At 40.9% G+C, this 22,627-nt stretch overlaps 1 protein-coding gene across 1 annotated transcript in view; it reads right to left on the minus strand.

Moving 5' to 3' along the window:
- LOC115093921 (carboxypeptidase O-like) overlaps positions 1–15,060 on the minus strand; it is a 159,062-nt gene extending 144,002 nt beyond the window's left edge. Inside the window, exon 1 of the mRNA XM_029606352.1 lies at positions 14,883–15,060. The gene's annotated coding sequence lies outside the window, so the exon portion shown is untranslated. The remainder of the gene's footprint in view (positions 1–14,882) is intronic.
- Positions 15,061–22,627: the final 7,567 nt, after the last annotated feature.

Genomic DNA, 22,627 nt, shown 5'->3' on the forward strand with positions numbered 1-22,627 from the left:
AGGTGAACCAGTAGATGTAGTATATTTGGATTTTCAGAAAGTGCTTGACAAAGTCCCTCATGAGAGACTTCTAAGAAAACTAAAAAGTCATGGGATAGAAGGTAATGTCCTTCCGTGGATTGCAAACTGGTTAAAAGACAGGAAACAAAGAGTAGGATTAAATGGTCTGTTTTCTCAGAGGAAAAAGGTAAACAGTGGAGTGCCTCAGGGATCTGTACTTGAACTGGTACTTTTCAATATGTTTATAAATAATCTGGAAAAGGATATGACAAGTGAGATGATCAAATTTGCAGATCACACAAAATTATTCAGAATAGTTAAATTATAAGCAGATTGTGATAAATTTCAGGAGGACTTTGTGAGACTGGAAGAATGGGCTTCCATATGGCAGATGAAATTTAATGTGGTCCAATACAAGGTGATGCATTTAGGGAAAAATGACTCTTGTTGTGGTTACATGATATTAAGTTCCATATTAGGAGTTTTCACTCAGGAAAAATATCTAGGCGTCATAGTGGATAATACATTGGAATCATCATCTCAGTGTGCTACGATGGTCAAAAAAGCAAACAGAATGTTAGGATTTATTAGAAAGGGAATGGTGAATAAAACAGACAATGTCATAATGCCTCTGTATTGCTCCATGGTGAAACTACATCTTGAATACTGTGTGCAATTCTGGTCACCACATCTCAGAAAAGATAGGGTTACATTGGAGAAGGTACAGAGAAGGGCAACCAAAATGATAAAGGGGATGGAACAGCACCACTATGAGGAAAGGCTAAAGAGGTAAGGGCTGTTCAGCTTGGAGAAGAGATGGCTGAGGGTGGGGGGATATGATAAAAGTCTATAAAATCATGAGAGTATTAGAATGGGTGAATATGACTCAGTTATTTACTCTTTCAAATAATGAAAGTAGTTTGGGGACATACAAATATAATAAAATGAATTATAAAACACCAAATTAACAACATATATGGTAAAAACATAGAAAAATGTAAAATATAACCTCAAATCTTTTAAAGATACTAGTAGGTCCTTATTATTAAAAAATATGAGTAAATAACCAGGCAACTAATTTCCTAAATCTAAAATAACTCCAATCTTAAGTCTAAGGAGAGAACATTTCATAAGAAAGCGGTAGCTGGTTTTTCCAGCGTGGACTTAGTTGTGAAAAAAAAAAAAAAGCTGAAAGGCAAGCAGGTGCAGGAAGCCAAGCACAGTGGTGATGGTACATGCCCTCTCTCCCCGCAGCCGGAGACAGACTGCATTCTCGGCCAGGATGGAAACACGGCATTCGGTCATTGCAGCAGTTTGCAAGGGAAGGTTCCTGGCATCACTAGACCTCACAAAGGCCTATCTACATATTCCATTTTCAGTTGTGCACCCTTCTTTGCAGGTTAGTGACAACACAAAGGTCATAGTGACTGCAGCTCTTCGGAAGGGAGGATTGCTGGTACACCCATATCTGGGCGACTGGCTCATTTGGGCAAAGACGGTGGACCTCTATCAACTGGCAGTACAAAGGATCCTAGAGAGGTTGAGGGCTCTGGGTTGGGCAGGGAGCCTACTGAAGAGCCATCTAATGCCACCCCAGACCTTGGAGTATCTGAGGGGCTCAAGTTGACACCCAGACTGGCAAGATGTTTCTCACAAAGGATAGGATGGTGAAGCTGCAGTTGTATAGCCCCAGCTGAAATGGGTCTCTTTCTCTCTCAATCTCTCAGCCATTCCCAACTTTCTCTCTAATGGAGTTTCAAGGGCAAAGCAATGTCATCTAGCTCTGGGATTCACCCAATCAGCTCCAGTTGCTTATGTTTTGGAACACTGTGTTTATATACTGCCACCTGATGCCCAGTTCAAAATCATCAGAAAAATATGTTTTCAATGTAAAACGTTTACATGACAGACATAAGAGAAAAAGAACCTGTAGAACCTGGCCCAAATCAAATGATCAAAACAGGACCAAAGCACATATGGTAAACAGCAGACTGCTACTCAGCAGATTGTAAAAATTTAAGATATTTAACAAATGATAAGGGTGTCATCAAGCCGGGAGCTAGTGCAAGACCACCTATCATCATCATTGGGAGGGTTGCACCCCCCGCGAACTGGACTCTGCTACCCCTGAAAGGGAAGTACTTTAAAATTACTATTTTCACAAAAATGCCACTACTACTTAAAAAATGAAATATTAATACCGGTTGGTATATTTTATAGAAAAATTGTTCTAAAGAAAAAAATATAAAAAAAGAAAATTTGAGTGGACTTTAAAGACCTATGATTAAAGATGATCCCTCAAGCGGTTTGAAAAAGAGCAGAAATGCCCAAAGAGACCGCGGGATGTTATGAAGGTCTATAAAACAGCAATGGGATTTAGTTTCAAAACTTTGACTCCGTTGAAAAATGTGAAGGTAATGGTTCCTTATACTGTGACATTAAGATACTGGTATTTTTAAGTTACTTTAAGTTTCCTGTTTTAAAGAGAACTGCTGGACTAGAATAGAAAGCAGCTTTTGTGTCTGTCTTCTTGAATATAATAAACAATAGTATTATTAGCCAAAAACAAACTTGAGAAATAAGGAAATAACCTTTTACTTGCACAACCTGATATTTATCTCCTCATGTCTTCAACAACAGTGTTAAACCATCCTGCTTCCCTCTGAAATTGGGTGAGCAGGACACATCCTCATCAAGTCTAAGTCCACAGTGGGGCATAAGTGCAATGGAGAGCGCTCTTCTATTGTTTTAGAGAAAGGCAGTGCTCATTTATTGATCAGAGGCTATGGAAGATTTCGCAGGCAGTGTTCTTCTATCAGTTAGATTAGTGGTAAGCAACTGCTTTTGCACAGGGCTACACTTGTGGCTCTTTCTGTCTGTACCAGAGGCAGTGCATATAAATATAATAAACATATTGTGATATATTTACCTCAGAAGACTGTGCTTTGAATGTTCTTTTTCATGTAAAACCTGTTATTATAAATGCATAATTTGTAATTGTGTGTGAGGAGGGTGTGATGGAGTGGGGGTGCAAGGCTGTAAAGTTTTCCTAGGGCACCTAATACCTTTCGACTGGCCATGGGCATTGCTGTACAAACATTGAACAGAGTCTCACAACTCATGGTGTCATGTGTTGTGTAACGGGTGAGGGCACAGTTTTTCACTTGGTCATAGGCTCCAAATTACCTGGCTACAGCTCTGCTCTTAAGCCCCCCTCCCTGAGGCTTTGACTTTCTTAGGGTACCAGTGATGGAAATCTCTCAAGAGATTGAGATCTAGAATGTTAGAGGATGGCCCCCCCAAGAGTTTTCTTCCAGGCCGTAGTTTTTCCAGGAAAGGAGGTATTCGGGTTTTTTCTCTTATGGCATGAATCCAAGACCTCTTCTACTTCATATACGGTTTCCCCATCACTGGTCACCTCCTGTGGTTCAGGCAGTGTCCTGGAGGGTCATGAGAGTATCACTGGCTTGAGTAGCAACACATGTAATGCATTATGAATTTTAAATATCTGAGGTAATCTCAGCTGATATGTGGCAGGTCCCAGTTATCGGAGTATGGAGAAAGGTGCAATGTAGTATGGAGCTAAATGCATGCAAGGGACCTGGCCTGCAGCCATAGATGGCCCATACTAAGCCACCTATTACCTGAGGGAATCATCACAATATAAAAAAACTCATCTTCTGGATTCAATAATCAATTAATGAAAACAAACTTATTAAAATGTATCACAAAAATGTAATATCAAATGTACAGTGAAATTAAACTTAATACATATAATGTCATCTGAAGCAAACATCTGAGAACTAATTCTATTATAAAGATCAATCACACACATGCATTCATACTTGCAAACACAGCTACACAATACAAATTGAGAATTACACCATACTGTGAAAACATTTGGATATTGAACAAACAGCAAAGAGCTCAAAATAGAACTTCTTTTTCAGAAGCAAGAACAATTGTATCACTTCAATTAAATATAAAAATGTTTCATAGGAAAATAATGTGATTAAACATCAAAAATTAAACGGTGTAACAAATAGTAAAATGTTTAGACATTAGAGATGTGCTTCGGGTTTTGCTATCATGTTGGGCTTTGTTTCAGGGCCCCCCCGTGGAAATTTCATTTTTCCCGTGGTTCAGGGTTGTTTTTTTCGGGGGCCCCAATTTTTGAGTTAGTGCGCACTAACTCCCCAATAGTGCACACTAACATGTCAGAGTTAGCGCACGCTAACCCGAAAATGAATTTTTCCAAAATTTCGGAAAAATTTCATTTGTTTTTTGGTTCTCGGGAAAAATGAATGCACATCTCTATTAGACATTATTACCTATTTTGCAATGTTACAAAAAAAATCCTCAATGTCAGATTGAAAATAGTTGTCCTAAGTAGGTAAATCACATCTCAATGTTTGCAGCTGATAAATTATGTCTCACATTTCAGTGTTTTGAGTTGATGAATTACTGCCCACTGTTAGAAACTGACGTATGACATCCCAAGATAGAATTCTCTTTGTTTCACCACATGGGCTTCCTCAGGGGATATTTATCAAACAGACTTGGATTATGGTGCAATTGTCAGGCAATTTCAAATTAAGGCTAAACTGAGGAAAGAATTTCCCAACAAAACTGACATCTATAAATGGAATACAAATATACACTAATGATTAACTGCAAATATCAAATATAAAAATGTTACCAATTGTCTTGTGTGTCTTTTATGATCATAACAACATATTCAAAAAATATTTGGGAGTGAACACGATCTCTCCCTAACTATCTGAAAAATAAAATTTATAATTAATTTACTGATTCAAATTTTGTAAGAACTGAAAAATCATAAAATATGAGTATCCAATTTTAAATCAAGTTCATGGATTGTTTAGAACAAAAGATGAAACGCGGTGTGGTACAAAACTTCAATGCAGTTTTAACTGTTGTGTCTGATTACAACATAGTATGAAACATTTAGAATGTCAAAGTACTTAGAAGATCTAATGGCTAAACAAAAAAGAAAATGATAACCTTTTACAGTTACTTTCAAGAAAATTTATTAAATATAAAGAATGCTCCAGAGGAAATGTCGAACCCAGTACTCACCAATGCTGCCAGAACAAGTGCTTCTAAAAAACACCGCGGCTGCAAAAAATGTCTTAACGCATGCGAAAAGCATCATAACACATGGTGCTATGTTAATTTCTAAAAGGGGAGGAGTTGGGGTGGGAGTTTTGGAAAAGTGGATACAGTTTTAATGCCAAAAATATGTACACCTTTTTCATTGGCATTAAGCTGTGTGATATGGGCAAATTGCACTTTTTAGGCTGAGAGAGAGGGACAGAGACTAACTATAAGGCCCTTGAAGAAGTTAGCTATTTATGTTACTATAGGAGGACCACCTAGTAACTCAAGGTGAGGTTTAGGTAGTAGTGTAGGGGTTAGGGGCCACTTTGACATTCAGATATTTACAAATCTCATCTTTGTGTGAGTTTTCACACTCCAAAGGACATCAAATCTTCACAAGAGTGTACTGTTCTGTTATCTCACTCTGCATGTCAAAGTGGCCCCTAACCCCTACAGATGTTTTTGCCATTCCCAGTGTGCGATGATTCTTTGGGTGTTTCATCACAGTGCACAATATTTGCCGGTTTTTCAGAGAGAGAGAGAGAGAGAGAGAGAGAGAGAGAGAGAGAGAGAGAGAGAGAGAGAGAGAGAGAGAGAGAGAGAGAGAGAGAGAGAGAGAGAGAGAGAGAGAGAGAGAGAGACTTACTATAGTGCCTATGCCCTAGACAGGTATTTTAATCCCTATGGGAGGGCCACCTACTAACTCGGGGTGGGGATTAGGTATGAGCGTCGGGGGTTGGGGGCCACTTTCGCATTCTACATGAGACCTACGGAAAGAACAGTGGTCTCTAGTGAAGATTTGCTGGCCGTCGGAGTGAGGAAACTCACTCCAAGAGGAGATTTGGGCAACGTTCTCTCCACCTAGCTTGCTGGACACTCTACCTGGGCAACAACAAGCTAGGTGGAGAGAATGTAGCCCAAATCTCTTCTTGGAGTGAGTTTCCTCACTCCGACGGCCAGCAAATCTTCACTAGAGACCACTGTTCTTTCCGTAGGTCTCATGTAGAATGCGAAAGTGGCCCCCAACCCCCGACGCTCATACCTAATCCCCACCCCGAGTTAGTAGGTGGCCCTCCCATAGGGATTAAAATACCTGTCTAGGGCATAGGCACTATAGTAAGTCTATCTCTCTCTCTCTCTCTCTCTCTCTCTCTCTCTCTCTCTCTCTCTCTCTCTCTCTCTCTCTCTCTCTCTCTCTCTCTCTCTCAAACAGGCTGTTGTGGACTGCTTGGAAACTGAGGCCCATAAATAGCTAACTACTAGAAGAACCTTATAGCTAATCTCTTTCAGGAAATGCAATAATTGTGGCATTAAAGCAAAGTATGAAAAAGTTAATGCACTTTCTGGTAATAGCACACATTTTAATAAAAGGGCTATCATCATAAAACATGCCCCTCTTCCTATCACATGCAATAGTTTGATGAATCTAGCCCAATGAGATGTGATTTACCTATTTAGGACAACTATTTTCAATCTGACATTGAGGGTTTTTTTTGTAACATTGCAAAATAGGTAATAATGTCTAAACATTTTACTATTTGTTACACTTTAATTTTTTATATTTAATCACATTATTTTCCTATGAAACATTTTTATATTTAATTGAAGTGATACAATTGTTCTTTCTTCTCAAAAAGAAGTTCTATTTTGAGCTCTTTGCTGTTTGTTCAATATCCACATGTTTTCACAGTATGGTGTAATTCTCAAATTGTACTGTGTAGCTGTGTTTGCAAGTATGAATGCATGTGTTTGATCTTTATAACAGAATTATTTCTCAGATGTTTGTGTCAGATGACAATATATGTATTAAGTTTAACTTCACTGTACATTTGATATTACATTTTTGTGATACTTTTTGATGTTTGTTTTCATTAATTGATTATTGAATTTAGAAGATGACTTTTTTATATTGCAATGATTCCCTCAAGTAATAGATGATATGATTTTTTGGAATCAAATTTTTCCTTTTGCGGCATACTAAGCCACACTTTCTCTCCAACTTTAAACTGAGGGGCAGGTCTTGGCCCTGTCAGCAGCTTTTTGGATCAGATGGTTAGTTTGTTCTCATAGTTCAAGCAATTCTGGGCAGATAGCTGTGCTGCAGGTGGGGTACTGCCATGGGCAGTGGCAGAGGTGGTAACAGTTGTTTCCCATAGACTAGTTGGAAGGGAGAGGATCCTGTGGCTGAATTTAATATGAGTATTGTGAGAGAACTCAGCCCAGGATAAAAGAATGGCCCAATTGTCCTGCCGCTCACTGATGCACACCTGCCGCAACTGATGCACACCTCATGGGTGATAAGTGGTCGTGAAGTCTAGTGTGATGCCAAACTTCTTACAGAAGGAATGCCAGTATCGTGCATCAGTATCGTGCATCGTGAATTATACACCTCTGTCCGACAATATACTAAAGCAGTTTGCCAATTCTGGTACAGAGGGATATCTGGTAGGAGGACAAAGTGTGCCATCTTAGAGAAATGATCTTCAACCACCACAATCATGGTGGTACCATCTGAGATGGGGAGGTCCACAATAAAATCTGTGGAGAGATGGGTCCAGGTTCCCTGGGGACTGGCAATGGCTGTAACAGCCCCCTAGGGTCGGCCATGCAGTATTTTTTGCTGTGCGGAGATAGGGCATGAATCAATATAGGCCTGGATGTCAGGCTTTATTTGGCGCTACCAGTATTGTTGCTGAAGGGATGGTCACCGTGGTAGCCATTAGTATCTTAGTGTGATAGATTATGTGTCTGGGAGGTTCTGCAGCATCCTCAGTCTGGAAGAAGTGAGAGAACGTGCCTGTTGATTCTTGAGCATGGGATATCACAGTTCATAGTTGAAATGAGCAAAGAATAAAGATCAACAAGCCTGTTCTGCATTTATCTGTTGAGCTTGATGAAGGTGTTCGAGGTTTTTGTGATCCATATATATTGTGATACGGTATTGAGCTCCTTTGAGTAGGAGGTGCCACTCCTTCAGAGCTAATTTAACAGCCAAGAGCTCTCAATATCTGATGCCATATTTACACTCCATAGGCAAGAATATTTTCAAAAAGAAGTAACATTGACAAAGTACTCCTTCTGGAGAATGTTAGTTTAAAACTGCCCCTATGCCAAGAGTAGAGGCATCAACTTCTAGGACCAAGGGCCACATGGAGTCTGGATGACACAGACAGGGCCCATCCACAAAGTCGTTCTTTAGCTTCTGGAATGCTTCTACGGCCTCAGGTGGCTAATCCTTGGTGAAGGCAGCCTTGCATGTAAGAACAGTAAGGAAGGCTGCCACAGAGGAGTAGTTTGGGATAAACTGACAATAATTAGCAAATCTCAAGAATCTCTGTGGAGCCTGAAATCCCACCAGATGAGGCAAATCCCTGATGGCCTTCACTTTGGCTGAGTCCATGTGGAATCCATCATGAGAAACAATGTATCCTAGGAAGGGCATTTTTCCAGATTTTTCTCTCATAGGCATTGCAGGACTGTGCAAATGTGTCACCGGTGAGCACTGAGAGTTTGAGAGAAGATCAATATGTTGTCCAAATACATTGACCATCTTTTGGAAAACTTCTGGCACATTGCAAAGCCCAAAGAGCATAATTACATACTCATAATGTCTGTCATGAGTTTTAAAAGCTGTTTTCCACTCGTCGCCAGCCTTGATTCAAATAAGATTATATGCCCCCCTGAGGTCCAGCTCAGTGAAAACCTTTGCGCCTTCTAGGCAGTCAAAGAGCTCCGATATTAGCGGTAAGAAAAAACAGTCCTTTTTAGTGGTGGCAGTAATTAATGCATGGCCTGAGCCATCCTTCTTCGCAACAAAGAAAAATCCAGTTCTAGCTGAGGAGGAAGAAGAATGGATGAAGCCGCATGCTAAGTTTTCCCAGATATAGTTGGAAATGGCTTGAGTCTCAGGAAGTGACAAGGGTTAGGCTTTTCCTTATGGGGGTTTAATATCTGGGAGAAGCTCGATCCTGCAATCATATGTACAGTGAGGAGGCAGGACGTCAGCTTTCTTCTTCGCAAAGACGTACTGTAGAGGGAGTCCTGGAAAAGTTGTAGCCACAGTCAAGCAGAAAAGAGGTTCCACTTGCTCCAGGTAGGAACATATACAGTCTTGACCCCACCTGATGAGTTGTAGGGTAGCCCAGTCAAATTGCGGGTGATGCTGCTAGAACTAGGAAAATCCCAGGATGATGGGTTGGATGGCCTTGGAGATTATATGTAAGATGATTTTTTCCTGTTGGAGACCAATGCATAGGTCACTGACATAGTCAATCTAGGTGACCTGGCCAGGAAGAGGGTCTCCATAGATGGAAGAAATGATCAGGGGAGAGGCTCTCTGGACTGTTGCATGAGGAGTTGATTCACAAGCTCATTCATGATAAAATTCCTAATGGAACAGAAGCCATGAAAGCCTGTGTGGCAAAGTTTATGTAACCCAACTCTAAGGTCAAAGGAAGTAGTAGTTGGGGAGCTGGAAGAGTAAGGCCTAGGGTCACCTCCCCACTGGACCCTAGTTGCTGCAGTTTCCCTGACTTCAGCAGGCATTGGGATAGCAGATGCCCCCAAGCAGCGCAAGACATGGTGGAGCATCTCCTCGGGACCAAACAGCTGCAGCCCATCTGCATGGGTTCTTCAGGAGAAGTAGAGGTTGGAGTAGCAAGAGCCAGAGATAAAAATGGCCTTTGGAACCAGGGTGCCAGTGTAATGTTTCTTTGAGCCTCACATATCCTCTGCTGTAATCGGTGATCAATCTTCCCAGTCAGCTCGATGAGTCCTTCTAAAGAGTCTGGGAGGTCCAAACAGCGAGCTTGTCCTTAATCTTTGAGGAAACACTCTCAAGAAAGATTATGGTGAAACAGTCCTCCCACTAGTTGAGCTCTGATGCCAGGGTCCTAAATTCTATGGCATACTCTGCCAGGGTTCTGGAGCCTTGGCAGAAATGGAGCAAGTCGGTGGCAATTCGGCCAGGCTCGTAGAAGATGCCTTGAACAGTTCACTGGATTGCTGCAAGTTGTGCAGCCATGGTTCTGCATGCTCCCAGAAGGAGGAAGCTCATGCTAGGACTGTTCCATCCGAAATGGAGTGAATGTAGGTCATCTTTGTCAAATCGTCCAGGATCAACAGTGCTTGTAAGAAAAAGTGCACGTGGCACTGATTTAGGAAGTCATAGAATTGCTTTGGTTCCCAGGCAATCTGGAGTGGAGCTGGCAGTTGAGGTATGAGTTGGTTGGAGGCTAACGGGCAGTAGCAGCACTAATGTAGGGTGGTGGTTGTGTGACCGAGGTAGTGAGTATGTCCAATTGTGTGAACAGCCAGTCCACAGAGGCCACCAGGATCTCCAGGATCTTCTGCTGGTCTTTCAGCTTATGGGCAAGACCCAGGATGGCCTGCAAGGATGTCAAGTTTGCCAGATCCATGGCATTTGTGAACCCTTAGACAGAGGTGAGGTTGACACAGCAGGCAGGCTCTCATCAGCAGGCAGACCTGGATGAATCAGAAGCCCAATTGGAGTTTCGCCTTTACCAGTCTATGTTCCCCTCAGGTTGAGCCTTTGGGTGCCAAGACCAATAGTGGCCTCTGCAAAAGGTGGATAGATCCATCGAGGTAGCTGGGTCAGAGTAGTTCCAGGGGAGGCATATCCAGTGGCAGGCAAAGGTTGGTGGCAGACAGTAATAAGGAGAATTCAGAAGCCAGGCAGAGGTTAATACCAGGTACCTGTCCAAAGGGAATGGTGGGTTGTATAGGCAGGTCAGGAAGGCAAGGAGCAGAACAGGCAGGCAGGCAGGGAAGAATTGGAGACTGAAGAACTGAAGACATGGAGTCTGGTCTGAAGAACTGAAGACACAGAGGCTGGGCTGAAGAAGCGAAGACATGGAACACTGGATCTGAATTAAAGAAATGCTGGAACTGAAGACAAGGAACACTGGAGAAACATGCACCTCTTAAGAGTAGGGAGACCTGTTGCCGAGATGTTGGTGGAGAGTCTGGAGAGGCTTTTTATAGGTCTGAGGGGATGATGTCATCAAGAGACGCCTCCAGCTCTGTCCCACTGCGGGCCCTTTAAAACTGATGTTGTCAGGCATGTGCGCACCCTAGGAGGAGTGGGGCCAGGCGAAGTCAACGGTGTCCTGCTGCAGGATCTATTGGCAGCATCTTGCTGAGCTGGTATGCGGCACTATGCCACGAAGACACCAGGAGACCGAGCCTTGCTGATAGGCCCTGCTGGGAGGTGAATACAGTGGTTCACAGGAGTAGCCCGCAGATTACCAAGTGCAACACCGGGGACTCACACTGGCAAGTTTGCTGCTTCCTGAAGGTTAGCACTCTAGGTGACCAGCTAGTTCACTTCGCACTTTTGGAAGCTATTTTGTATAGTCTCAGGTTAGTGACAACTAACATCCATCGTGTTCTTTTCAGCAGTTTAATGGCCTCTTTTCCTCTGTAGGAAAAGACCTGAGACCATCATTCATCTAAAAGTCCCTTTCCATAAACTCTGGTATCTGTACCATACTCCATTTTTCTTTCTTGTGCTGTTGATCTGATCATGGTTGCTGATGGACTATTGCCAAAGACATGTGATTTCATATGGTACTTAATGAATTACTTTATTAGTTGTGCAAAAGGTTTGAGACTGCGCTGTTTAGTTGAGCAATAAAGCTTAAGGCAGGGCATGTGACAAAGTAGGCTAAAGAACAAGCTAACATACACCAGTGATCTAGAAGGATTATCTGGTTAGAATCCTGCCTGTATTAATGCATTGTGGCAGATAAGGCCCGGGATATGTAGTTAGAAAAAGAAATGTCATCTTTGCAAATATAAGGCAAGTGAACCAAAGATGATGTATAGCTAGAGCATGCTAGGATAAATAAATATATAATCTTTGGTATTCAGAGTATTTCCATATATAGCAATACATAAAGTTGACTGTTAGATAACATAGGCAACACGTAAGCTTATGCATAGGTAGTAGTTTCAGGAAGTTAATGAATATTAAAATTACTGCCAGTTGATTTGTTGATTGTTTGTTATCATATGTACATCATATATAAAATCAAAACTGTGATACTGGCTCAGAACAGCTTCCTGATTTTGATGGAAACTTTTTTTTTTTTATCAGAGTATAACTGATAGGAAATAATGGAAGTAGGATTGCAACTTGTTTCTGGTTCTTGTTTTTAAAAGTATTTTTGCACAATTTCAGACAGTGTAATACAGAACTAAAGAGTTTGGGCCTGGTAAAGAATTTCATAATGGCCAGTTTTTATATAGAAATTCCTCGATGTCATTGCTGATGTTATTATCACAGTTTAGGCACAGTAAGACTCTGTTATTTGTGTGGCACCCCTACTGGTCTGACCTCCTGATGTCACTGTCCCTGTATTAGAACACACTCTAGAGAAGCCATCCATACCCCTCACAGTCCCTCCCACTTGGAGAGTCTGGATTGGAGGCCTGAAGAGTATTTAGCCCAGCCATTTGAAAACACCGTGGGATTCAGTTAGAGAGAGAGGTCAGAGAGCAAGACATATTTTTCCACACTTTGTTGAGGCCTCCCAGTCTCACCCCAAAGAGTTTCTTTTGGAAGTGAGACCTTCCAGTGCATTCCCTGCCTGTGGGTCCTTCTCAGGAGAGAGACAGATTTTAAGCCTGATATCCCTTTGGGGTGAAGGGGATCTCTACATGGGACCAAAGATCCATGAGCCTACGCTAAACCCTAGGTAGGCAAGAACCAGTGATGGATCCTGCTGCCAGAGACAGTGAAGGCAGAGAAGATATCCATTTTAACTTTTGAAAGTATTATTTGGACTTTGCAGTCCCAGTGGGGAGGTTTTGGTTCCACCTTCCCCACTGGGATTTCAGAGTTGAGATCTAGCCTAATCCCAAAGATATTCCCCCAAGAGAAATTCTCTGCAGTAACAACTATTGAAAGTAGCTCAAGAGCAGGAGACCCTAAACAGATCTCTACCAGCACCAAGGGACCAGGATAGGCTGGGTGTCTAAGGAAGAAAATAACTAAAGGTAGGATTTTTGAAGTGAAGTGGGGGACCACATTAATAGGATTCCCGGACAGCAGCTGGGAGAGTTATGCGCATTTAAAATCACCATGGGCTGTACCCAGAGGTCTGGTGAGAGGACATCTCCCTATCCAGAATATTATCTGTACCATCAGTCAGATGTAAATGCACATTTCTGGATAATGGACTTTAATTTATTATTACCAATCAGTAATAATTATTTAACACTCAGACCTGATCCTGGGTGAATCATTAAAGCCTCTCACCCATGAGAAGCACCAACAGCATAGCACACAATGCTAGTGGCCTTCTCTCATCATGTAGGCTGCAAGCAAGAGCTTCCCCCCCTTCATATAAAGAGCCCCCCCCCCCCACACACAGGGACTGCGAATCAGTGTGGGGTGAAATGGTAAGCTGGAGCTGCTCCAAAGAGATAAATTATAGAGATGTGAATCGGAACCGGAATCGGTTCGGTTCCGGTTCTGATTCAAATCGTGCATTTTTTTTTCATCCGACCCGATCGTTTTTTTGTATTTTAATCGGCTGCGCCTGATCCGATAAACAAAAAACCCACCCGACCCTTTAAAACCACTCCCTTAGCCTCCACCACCCTCCCGACCCCCCAAAACCATTTTAAATTACCTGGTGGTCCAGTGGGCCCCGGGAGTGATCTCCCGCTCTCGGGCCGTCGGCTGCCACTAATAAAAATGGCACCGTTGGCCCTTTGCCCTTACCATGTGACAGGGTAACCGTACCATTGGCCGGCCCCTGTCACATGGTAGGAGCACTGGACGGCCGGCGCCATCTTTAAAAATAGCGTTTATTTTTTTAAAAAATCTTTAAAAAATCTTTTAAAAATCCTCCAAAAGGGGTTATATTTATTTTACTTGTTAATAAAGTTTGGAGTTGAAGAAGCTGCCTCCTCTGTCTGTGAGTAAGGATGGAGTTAAAGCTGTGCATAGGAAAAGCATATTTGAGACAGAATAGTAAAATGAAAGACTAAACCGTGGAGTTAGAAAAGAAACATGCCTAAGGTAATCCCACAGCAGATTCACTCCTTTGGCTATGTTTCTACAGCAAGGACTTGCCTCATAGCTGTGGTTCAGACATATAATCAAATCCAAGAGCAGAGTACAGGTTCCAGACATGCTGTGACTTCTCAGACAGTATCCAGCTGATCCACAGCCAGGCTCTAAACAATGCCATTTGAGCTTTATCAGCTTTCATTACCTTGTTAACGGTGCTTCAGACTCTTAAGCAGCATATCAGGGCAGAATCTAAATTCACAGACATCATTACTTCTTTTTTTTTTGTCCAGAAACCATGAAAGTTGAAATCCTGCCTCAGCAAATTCAGGAAAGTGTAAGGCCTAGGCAGACTGTGTTTCTCACATAGAACACCAGAGAAGACTATTAAATTTGACAAAGCTTGGCAAAAGACTCAGAGTGATATGTGTAATATTACAAGCAGAGCAAGTAAATAAGTTGTCTGCCAGTTCAAGTCCACTTACAGGAGCTACCAGTTCCTAGCACGAGAATATCTCATGTCTCTAACATGGATCACTTTGAATGAGAGCTTGCAGCTGCAAGATCTTCAGTAAACCACAGGTCAGGGACAGGGCAGTTTGGTTAGAGAAATTATATTAGAAGAATCTCAAATAGAATGTGCAAAAAAAAACTGCATCACAGTGCTCCAGGTCTTACAGAGGTATGACAAAAATCTCAAAATCAGCACACTCAAACTTACCTTCAACAAGTGCAGCCGCTGCCAGGTACATGTATCTTATAGCAGGAAAGTGTTCTGTAGCTTCTTAGAGGACAAACACACACTAGACTCTGACTCTTCTTCCATAAAACTTTTATTTTCCAGAAGCAAATTGTCCAAAGTTAAATGGCTTACCTTCAGCCACATTCACATTCAGCATTTACCATCAGTATTCACATTCTTGCAGGAGCTGCCTTCTCCTGACTCTTCCCCTCTAGGCCTACGCCCTTATTCCTGCTCTCAGGGGACCCACCCACAGAGCTACCTGTTTCTCTAGCTTTAAAAGTGAACTAGGATAAATGCCTGATCAAACACTGCCTAAGGAGGGTTTCTAGGGAAACTCCTTTATATACCCTCCCCCTCAGCTTGGACTTGTCAGATTGAACATCTTTTTTCAACCTGGATATCTTCCAGGGAAGTGACTTCTCTCTCCAGTATGCTTGCCTGGTCTGAATTTGGGCTGACCCTTCTCCCACATCAATATGCTGGAACAAAGCAAGCTCTCCTGCAACATATTTATATGCATATGTTTTCTATATGTAGCAAGCTACTATAAACCAGGTTCCTGCCCCCACAAGCTTATCATGTGTTGAAGCCTTACAATGTGCGACTGGATCTGGGTGATGTATTTTGGACCTGTCAAAAAGGGGTTTTAAATCTTGCAGAGACTGCAAGCCACCACAGCCAAAGTGAAGGAATATAAAAATATGTGAAAAACCCCTGTGTGTTCTCCTGTGAATGACAAATGTTCTGCAAGAACCAGCATCCAGCACTCACAGTGTTAACAAGTTGGGAAAAGGTTTGTACTGTTTAGCCTACCCCGATGACAGTACTATATAGTCAGCAGAGGAGGAAGCCAAATGAATGCTGGGAGACCATTTAATGAAGAAAAGGTGCAAATTGGTTGGCTCTGTCTATGTGTGAAGGGCATGGACAGCCAGGAGCTGAAGCCAGGATCCAGGAAGAAAGGAATGTATCTGGCAGCTCTGCAATCAGTTCTTCTCCTGAAGAGCTAATTATGAAGAAGGAGAGACAGAATTCTGGGCTCTCAGGACATAGAGTGACAGACAGCTTCATAGCCGAACTACATGTAAAATCCCAAAAAGGGACAGAGCAGCCAGGAGATGAGAGACTGACTATCCAGGCACAGAAGCACATGGCTGGATCACCCTCCTAAGAGACTAAGTTAAGTAATCTAAAGTTTGCATAGAGAGTACCTTAGCAGAGGAGGGAGAAGGTTTATTTGTCACAAATTCAGTATCTCATCTTAACTGCTTCAGCCTTTCAGCCGAAGTCAGCCATAAACTCTTGCCACAGCCACATGAGATAAGGCAGGGAAAGATACTGATGGACTGTAGTCTTTATGTAAGAGACTGAAACCAGGCCTGCTTTCTGTTTAGTACCACGAAAACCATTTGGGAAAGCTCAGGAGAGAGAGAGGCTTTTCATACACTGCAGTGCTCATTTATTTGGTTTGTCATCTAGCCAGCGCCACCATCAAAAGGGACTTCTTCATTTTCTTGAAGTTTTTTTCTACTCAATTTTGTGTTTGGGATAGGGTGCACTCTTTATAAACTGGTGATATTGGAATGGATGTATTTCCCCTTCCCCCTCCATTTTGAGTACTCAGGGGTAAAGACAATTCTTGAAAACTGTGTACTTGACTGCTTTTCCTCCCAACCATTTTTCCATTAGCGTTCCTTTTTTTTTTTTACTATCCATATGAGTACATTGGTTGCCCTGGCTAACAGGCTATACCCAGTATTATTTTTGCACTGTTTGATTTAAAATAAGAAAACTGCAAGTTTAAATTATACTTCACCACTGCACTTTTGCCATTTAATGTTCTGATTGGATTTACTGTCTGCTTACACAATACTAGTAAAAGGGTTAATTACTGCTTTATTCTGGTGTGATGATTTTATCTGCTCTGTGTTGCCACAAATGAGAGGTTGTTTGGCAAGGCCACAGAACTGTGGTGTTTGGCATCCACCACTCAGGCTTCAAATCCGAAGATAAATCATTTTAGTTAATATAATTTCTCATGCGGTACTCCCCACCCCAAGCATAGGGGGTAACTCATAGTCCAGACTAAGGGTAGGTAATAATATTTGCAGTATTGCCTTTCTTAGGTAAGGTTTTATTTTTCGAGTGCTGGCAGTTAGTACTGTTTTAGTTTGGGAGATGTACTGCATTATAATTGTTTACTTATGCTTTCTGGTGACCAAGCTACACCCAATACATGTTACAATAGGCCTAATGCTAGTAACACAAAAGGAATCTGACAAACACACTTTCACAAATGTCACCACTCACTTTGTTGTTTGTATTTTGGTTTTCTACTTTTTGTTTTTCTACTTTTTGTTAATTTCTTTATTAATATTTATTAATCTTTATGCATCAGCAAGCTTGACAACATGCTTTGCTGAAACCAAAGCCGTTGGACTGTTCAATCATCTGCGATTATATTAATCAACTACTGCTTTCAATTGTTGTAACAAAATGGTATTTTAGTAAAGTCTGTCTACTCCCGTTGATGGCTTGACAGCGTCCGGTTTTCGCAACTATGTTGCTTCATCAGGAGCCATTATATGAAGGAGAACATTGTGCCCAAACGTGTTGCAACAATGTATATAGTAATCCTGCCAGGTAGAACAAACCATTGGAAATGTCAGACAACATATTTATAGGAAAAAAACTTCGTTACTTAACTTAGTAGTTGCGGTGAAACAAACCTCTTCTTAAGATGCCCTGTCTCAATATGTTTTATCTTCTGGACAGAGACCGCTTTGCTGCTTGATCACAGTTTAAATAGCCCTAGCTCACTTATGTTGTTATAGTGACATCTGCCAACGCTTACACGTCATCTACGTTAAATGAGATGGACAGTCAAAAGATTGTGGAGTACTGGAATTAAATAGAAAACAACTGTTAATGATTACAGAAACACATTTAGTTCCAATGCAGCATTTAAACTGAAAGGATGGACTGTGTGTATTGGTGTATCCATCGCTGCTCAGCTCTGAGTAGCTGTAAATTCAAGTCACCACCCCGCCAAGAAGGTTGAATCTGTTCAAGCACGCATACCTTTAGGTCATAAAAAATGTGGGATCATTCAAGGTAATGTGTCACTAATGGAGCATTTACCCGATGCATATCTAAACATGATCGATGTTCTGTTAGCCGGGTTTTAAGAGCCCATTTCGTTTTTCCCATGTAAAAACATATTGCATGGACATTGGATTATATAACTCACTCCTGTTGATGTGCAAGTAGTATTATGTGATAGATAAATTAATGTTTGCTGTCTTGAAAAATAAATTGATGACATGGAACACAGTCAACATGGATTTACCCAAGGGAAGTCTTGCCTAACAAATCTGCTTCATTTTTTTGAAGGGGTTAATAAACATGTGGATAAAGGTGAACCGGTAGATGTAGCATATTTGGATTTTCAGAAGGTGTTTGACAAAGTCCCTCATGAGAGGCTTCTAAGAAAACTAAAAAGTCATGGGATAGGAGGCGATGTCCTTTCATGGATTACAAACTGGTTAAAAGACAGGAAACAGAAAGTAGGATTAAATGGTAAATTTTCTCAGTGGAAAAGGGAAACAGTGGAGTCCTCAGGGATCTGTACTTGGACCGGTGCTTTTCAATATATATAAATGATCTGGAAAGGAATTCGATGAGTGAGGTTATCAAATTTGCAGATGATACAAAATTATTCAGAGTAGTTAAATCGCAAGCGGATTGTGATACATTACAGGAGAACCTTGCAAGACTGGAAGATTGGGCATCTAAATGGCAGATGAAATTTAATGTGGACAAGTGCAAAGTGTTGCATATAGGGAAATATAACCCTTGCTGTAGTTACATGATGTTAGGTTCCATATTAGGAGCTACCACCCAGGAAAAACATCTAGGCATCATAGTGGATAATACTTTAAAATTGTCAGCTCAGTGTGCTGCAGCAGTCAAAAAAGCAAACAGAATGTTAGGAATTATTAGGAAGGGAATGGTTAATAGAACGGAAAATGTCATAATGCCTCTATATTGCTCCATGGTGAGACCACACCTTGAATACTGTGTACAATTCTGGTCATGACATCTCAAAAAAGATATAGTTGCGATAGAGAAGGTACAGAGAAGGTACAGAGAAGGGCAACCAAAATGATAAAGGGGATGGAACAGCTCCCCTATGAGGAAAGGCTGAAGAGGTTAGGGCTGTTCAGCTTGGAGAAGAGACCGCTGAGGGGAGATATGATAGAGGTCTTTAAGATCATGAGAGGTCTTGAATGAGTAGATGTGAATTGGTTATTTACACTTTCGTATAATGGAAGGACTAGGGGGCATTCAATGAAGTTAGCAAGTAGCACATTTAAGACTAATCGGAGAAAATTCTTTTTCACTCAACGCACAATAAAGCTCTGGAATTTGTTGCCAGAGGATGTGGTTAGTGCAGTTAGTGTAGCTGGGTTCAAGAAAGGTCTTGGAGGAGAAGTCCATTAACGGCTATTAATCAAGTTTACTTAGGGAATAGCCACTGCTATTAATTGCATCAGTAGCATGGGATCTTCTTAGTGTTTGGGTAATTGCCAGGTTCTTGTAGCCTGATTTGGCCTCTGTTGGAAACAGGATGCTGGGCTTGATGGACCCTTGGTCTGACCCAGCATGGCAATTTCTTATGTTCTTATGATATGACATACTGAGCATTTACCGCAGGCTCTATGAGAATCTACTGTGTGTTGAGCATTGCATATTGAAGAGTCAAAATGATCAATTGATCTCTTAGATTCGAGCCACAGGTGAAAGTAAACCTTGGTGTCCATCAAAATTCTGCATGTATTTGCAAAATATGCCAGTTTTTGTGAATCAATTTTTTAATTGTATATGTCATGGATGAAAAAGGTAACACATAAGTCAGAGTCTCCTCATCATTTGATGTCCGAGGTAGAAATAGCCATTCTTGATGAGTGTATTTAGCTCTTGAAAATGCTCATCTGATGCAACGCTTTGGGTAACTTCTTGCTAGAAATTTGTCACTTAATTCAGTTGCTTGGTGATGATATTTGGTGGTAGTTGTGCATAATCTTCGAATTCTGAAGAACTGACTTACAGGTAAATTTTCTTTTAGCGAGCGAGGATGAACACTTGTAAAATGTAAGAACATATTACTACTAACTGGCTTGCGATGTAAAGTAGTGGTAAAGCCATCTTGGACTTTGATGATTTTAATATCTAAAAATGTGATGCAATCTTGCTGAATGTTCGCTGTGAAGTGGAGATGAAAAGGTGACTAAATAGAGATCTGCAGTCTCATAATGTTGACTTTCGAGGAACACAATCATTTGTTGAGAATCTTTGATGTATGATCGTAATGAACTTACAAATGGGGCCAAGAAATAGTCGACAAATTTTAATAAAGTTTCTAATAATGATCCTTTGTTGAACACAATTGGATGACCTGGGGGATTCGTAAGGTGCTATCATTTTGTATGTTTGTACAGCACTGTGTATGTCGTATAGCCCTATAGAAATGTTAAGTAGCAATAGTAGTTCTAAAGAAAGCAGGTATTCTTGCTTTGCATAGATGTTTTGTTTCTCAAATTGATTTATTTAATAATTCATATTCTGCTGCTTCCAGATTACAAATCTGTCCAGCGTGAATTACAAATGACATACATAAAATTATCAGTCAATAAACCATAAAAACCTCCTAATAGGTTCATGGAAAACTAACGGCGTCAAATTTCCAAGCTAAGTTTGAATTTTTAATCATGATGGGATTTTATAGCATTTTGAGAAAAAGAGTATATTTGAAAAAAATAAGAAAAAGAGATATTATTATCGCTATTGACCAATGATTAAATATAAGGCAGAGTAATAAAGTCAGAGCACTGTACGATGATGCCTATTATGAAGGTCAAACATAGTTAACACAAGCATCTGGTTCAAACTGTTAGGAGGTTTTTATAGTTTATTGATTGATATCATTGATAAGTACCATAACCCCATAAACAATTCAAAAAGGAAAGCACACATGGTAATTGATTGATATACATAAAATTATGTCATACAATAGCATAAATAAATACTAAACTGTTTTTGGGGGAGAACTTGCAATTAAGTGGCATGTGCATTCTTTTGCTGGACTACTTTGAATATGAGTTGAACCACAGCCTCCAACAGTGACTTCACTTTGGTGCTTGTCTCAGGTGCATCTGTTGCTGTTATGTTGTATGGACAGACAAATGGTCAGAAAGGGGGGCCAAGGAAAACAAAAATATCCTAAAAGTTTCAGGTATTTTTGTGAGAGGCCATTTTCGGATTGTTCCATTCAGAATGAACCAAAAATGGCCTCATTCGTCGAATTTAATACATTTTAAATTAATGCACATCCCTAAAAAAATGGGGATTCTAAAACCATATGAAAGAAGGGCAATTTAAGCAACTTTTCAATTACTGTTATAGCCATGATTTGACAAAAATGTAAGTATTATTTTCTTCTACAGTGAGGGAATAGGTGGTGCGGGAAGAGACAATTCCAAATTTCTCATAGTTAAAAACACACAAAGGTCGATATTCAAAAGGTTTTGACCGGGTAACTTTTGGAGTTATCCAGACAACAGCCAAGATTTTAATATTTCACCCTACTGAGCAGATACATTCTGTTTGCATAACTCATGCACGCAAAATTTAGATAGATAAAAAGAAGCAGCTCTGTAATTGCATTCCAGGGGCATGTCTGAACTTTAGCTTGTTTGTGCAGATATTGAGGCAAGGAAGGCCTCTTGCCACTGTATCGGTGTGGTCTGGACACTAGAGGACTGAGTGTTTCTGCTCCCAGGTATATGTGGATCCTCTGGACAGAGCCCCCAGAGCAAAGAAACAGAGTATAAGAACTACAACTTCCAGAAAGCAGTCTGGAACATCCAATGGGGCTCTGAGGGCAAGGCCTCAGAGTTCAGGGAGGGTGGAGGCTCCAACCTCACACAGGGGATGAGGGAGGTAGATAAAGAGGGCCTGGAACAGGAAGAGCAGGAGTCACAATGAGATGAGAGCTGATGGACACTTTAATTTCAGACCCAGCGACAGAGGAACCCCAGTAGTTGGAGACGGTAAGGTGATGTATTTTCTATATAAACTCTGGTAAAGAAACTACTACTGGATTTCAGGAGAATTAGAATTGGGTTGTTTTTTTTCTGTTTGTTTGCTCACTTTTGAACAATTGCCATATTTTTGCTAGAGATTCAAAATATTTTTTCTTTGCTTGTGCTGAATAGCTTCAGTTTTTTTGAGTGAAAGCACGAGAAATGGTCTGGGTGGAAACCATTCAGTCCTTTTTGTTAAGAGACACCAGGACTAGGTTTTCTGTGCTGATGCTAAACTGCTGCTTTTTTTTGTTTGTTTGTTTGTTTGTTTGTTTAAAAAACACTAGGACCATGCCTTGTTGCCACTAACCTACTACAGGAATAATGTTTTAATCAGAACTCAGGTAATTTTTGGCATAAAACCAAAGGAAAAAACCCCACAGCAAGAGGAACAATTTGTAGAAACTCATTTTGAGTTTGGCATATTAGAAGACAGTACATCCGGTCAGGACCATCACAATGTTGATCACTGTCCAGTTAAAGTAACATGCACATATCAAGTTAGGAAAACAACTGTCCTCTAATTATCAGAGTATATTCAGGGGCAGACTATGCACGTATGTCTCTCTGGGTCTT

The sequence above is a fragment of the Rhinatrema bivittatum genome, chromosome 6 (assembly GCF_901001135.1).
Source record: "Rhinatrema bivittatum chromosome 6, aRhiBiv1.1, whole genome shotgun sequence".
NCBI lineage: Eukaryota > Metazoa > Chordata > Amphibia > Gymnophiona > Rhinatrematidae > Rhinatrema > Rhinatrema bivittatum.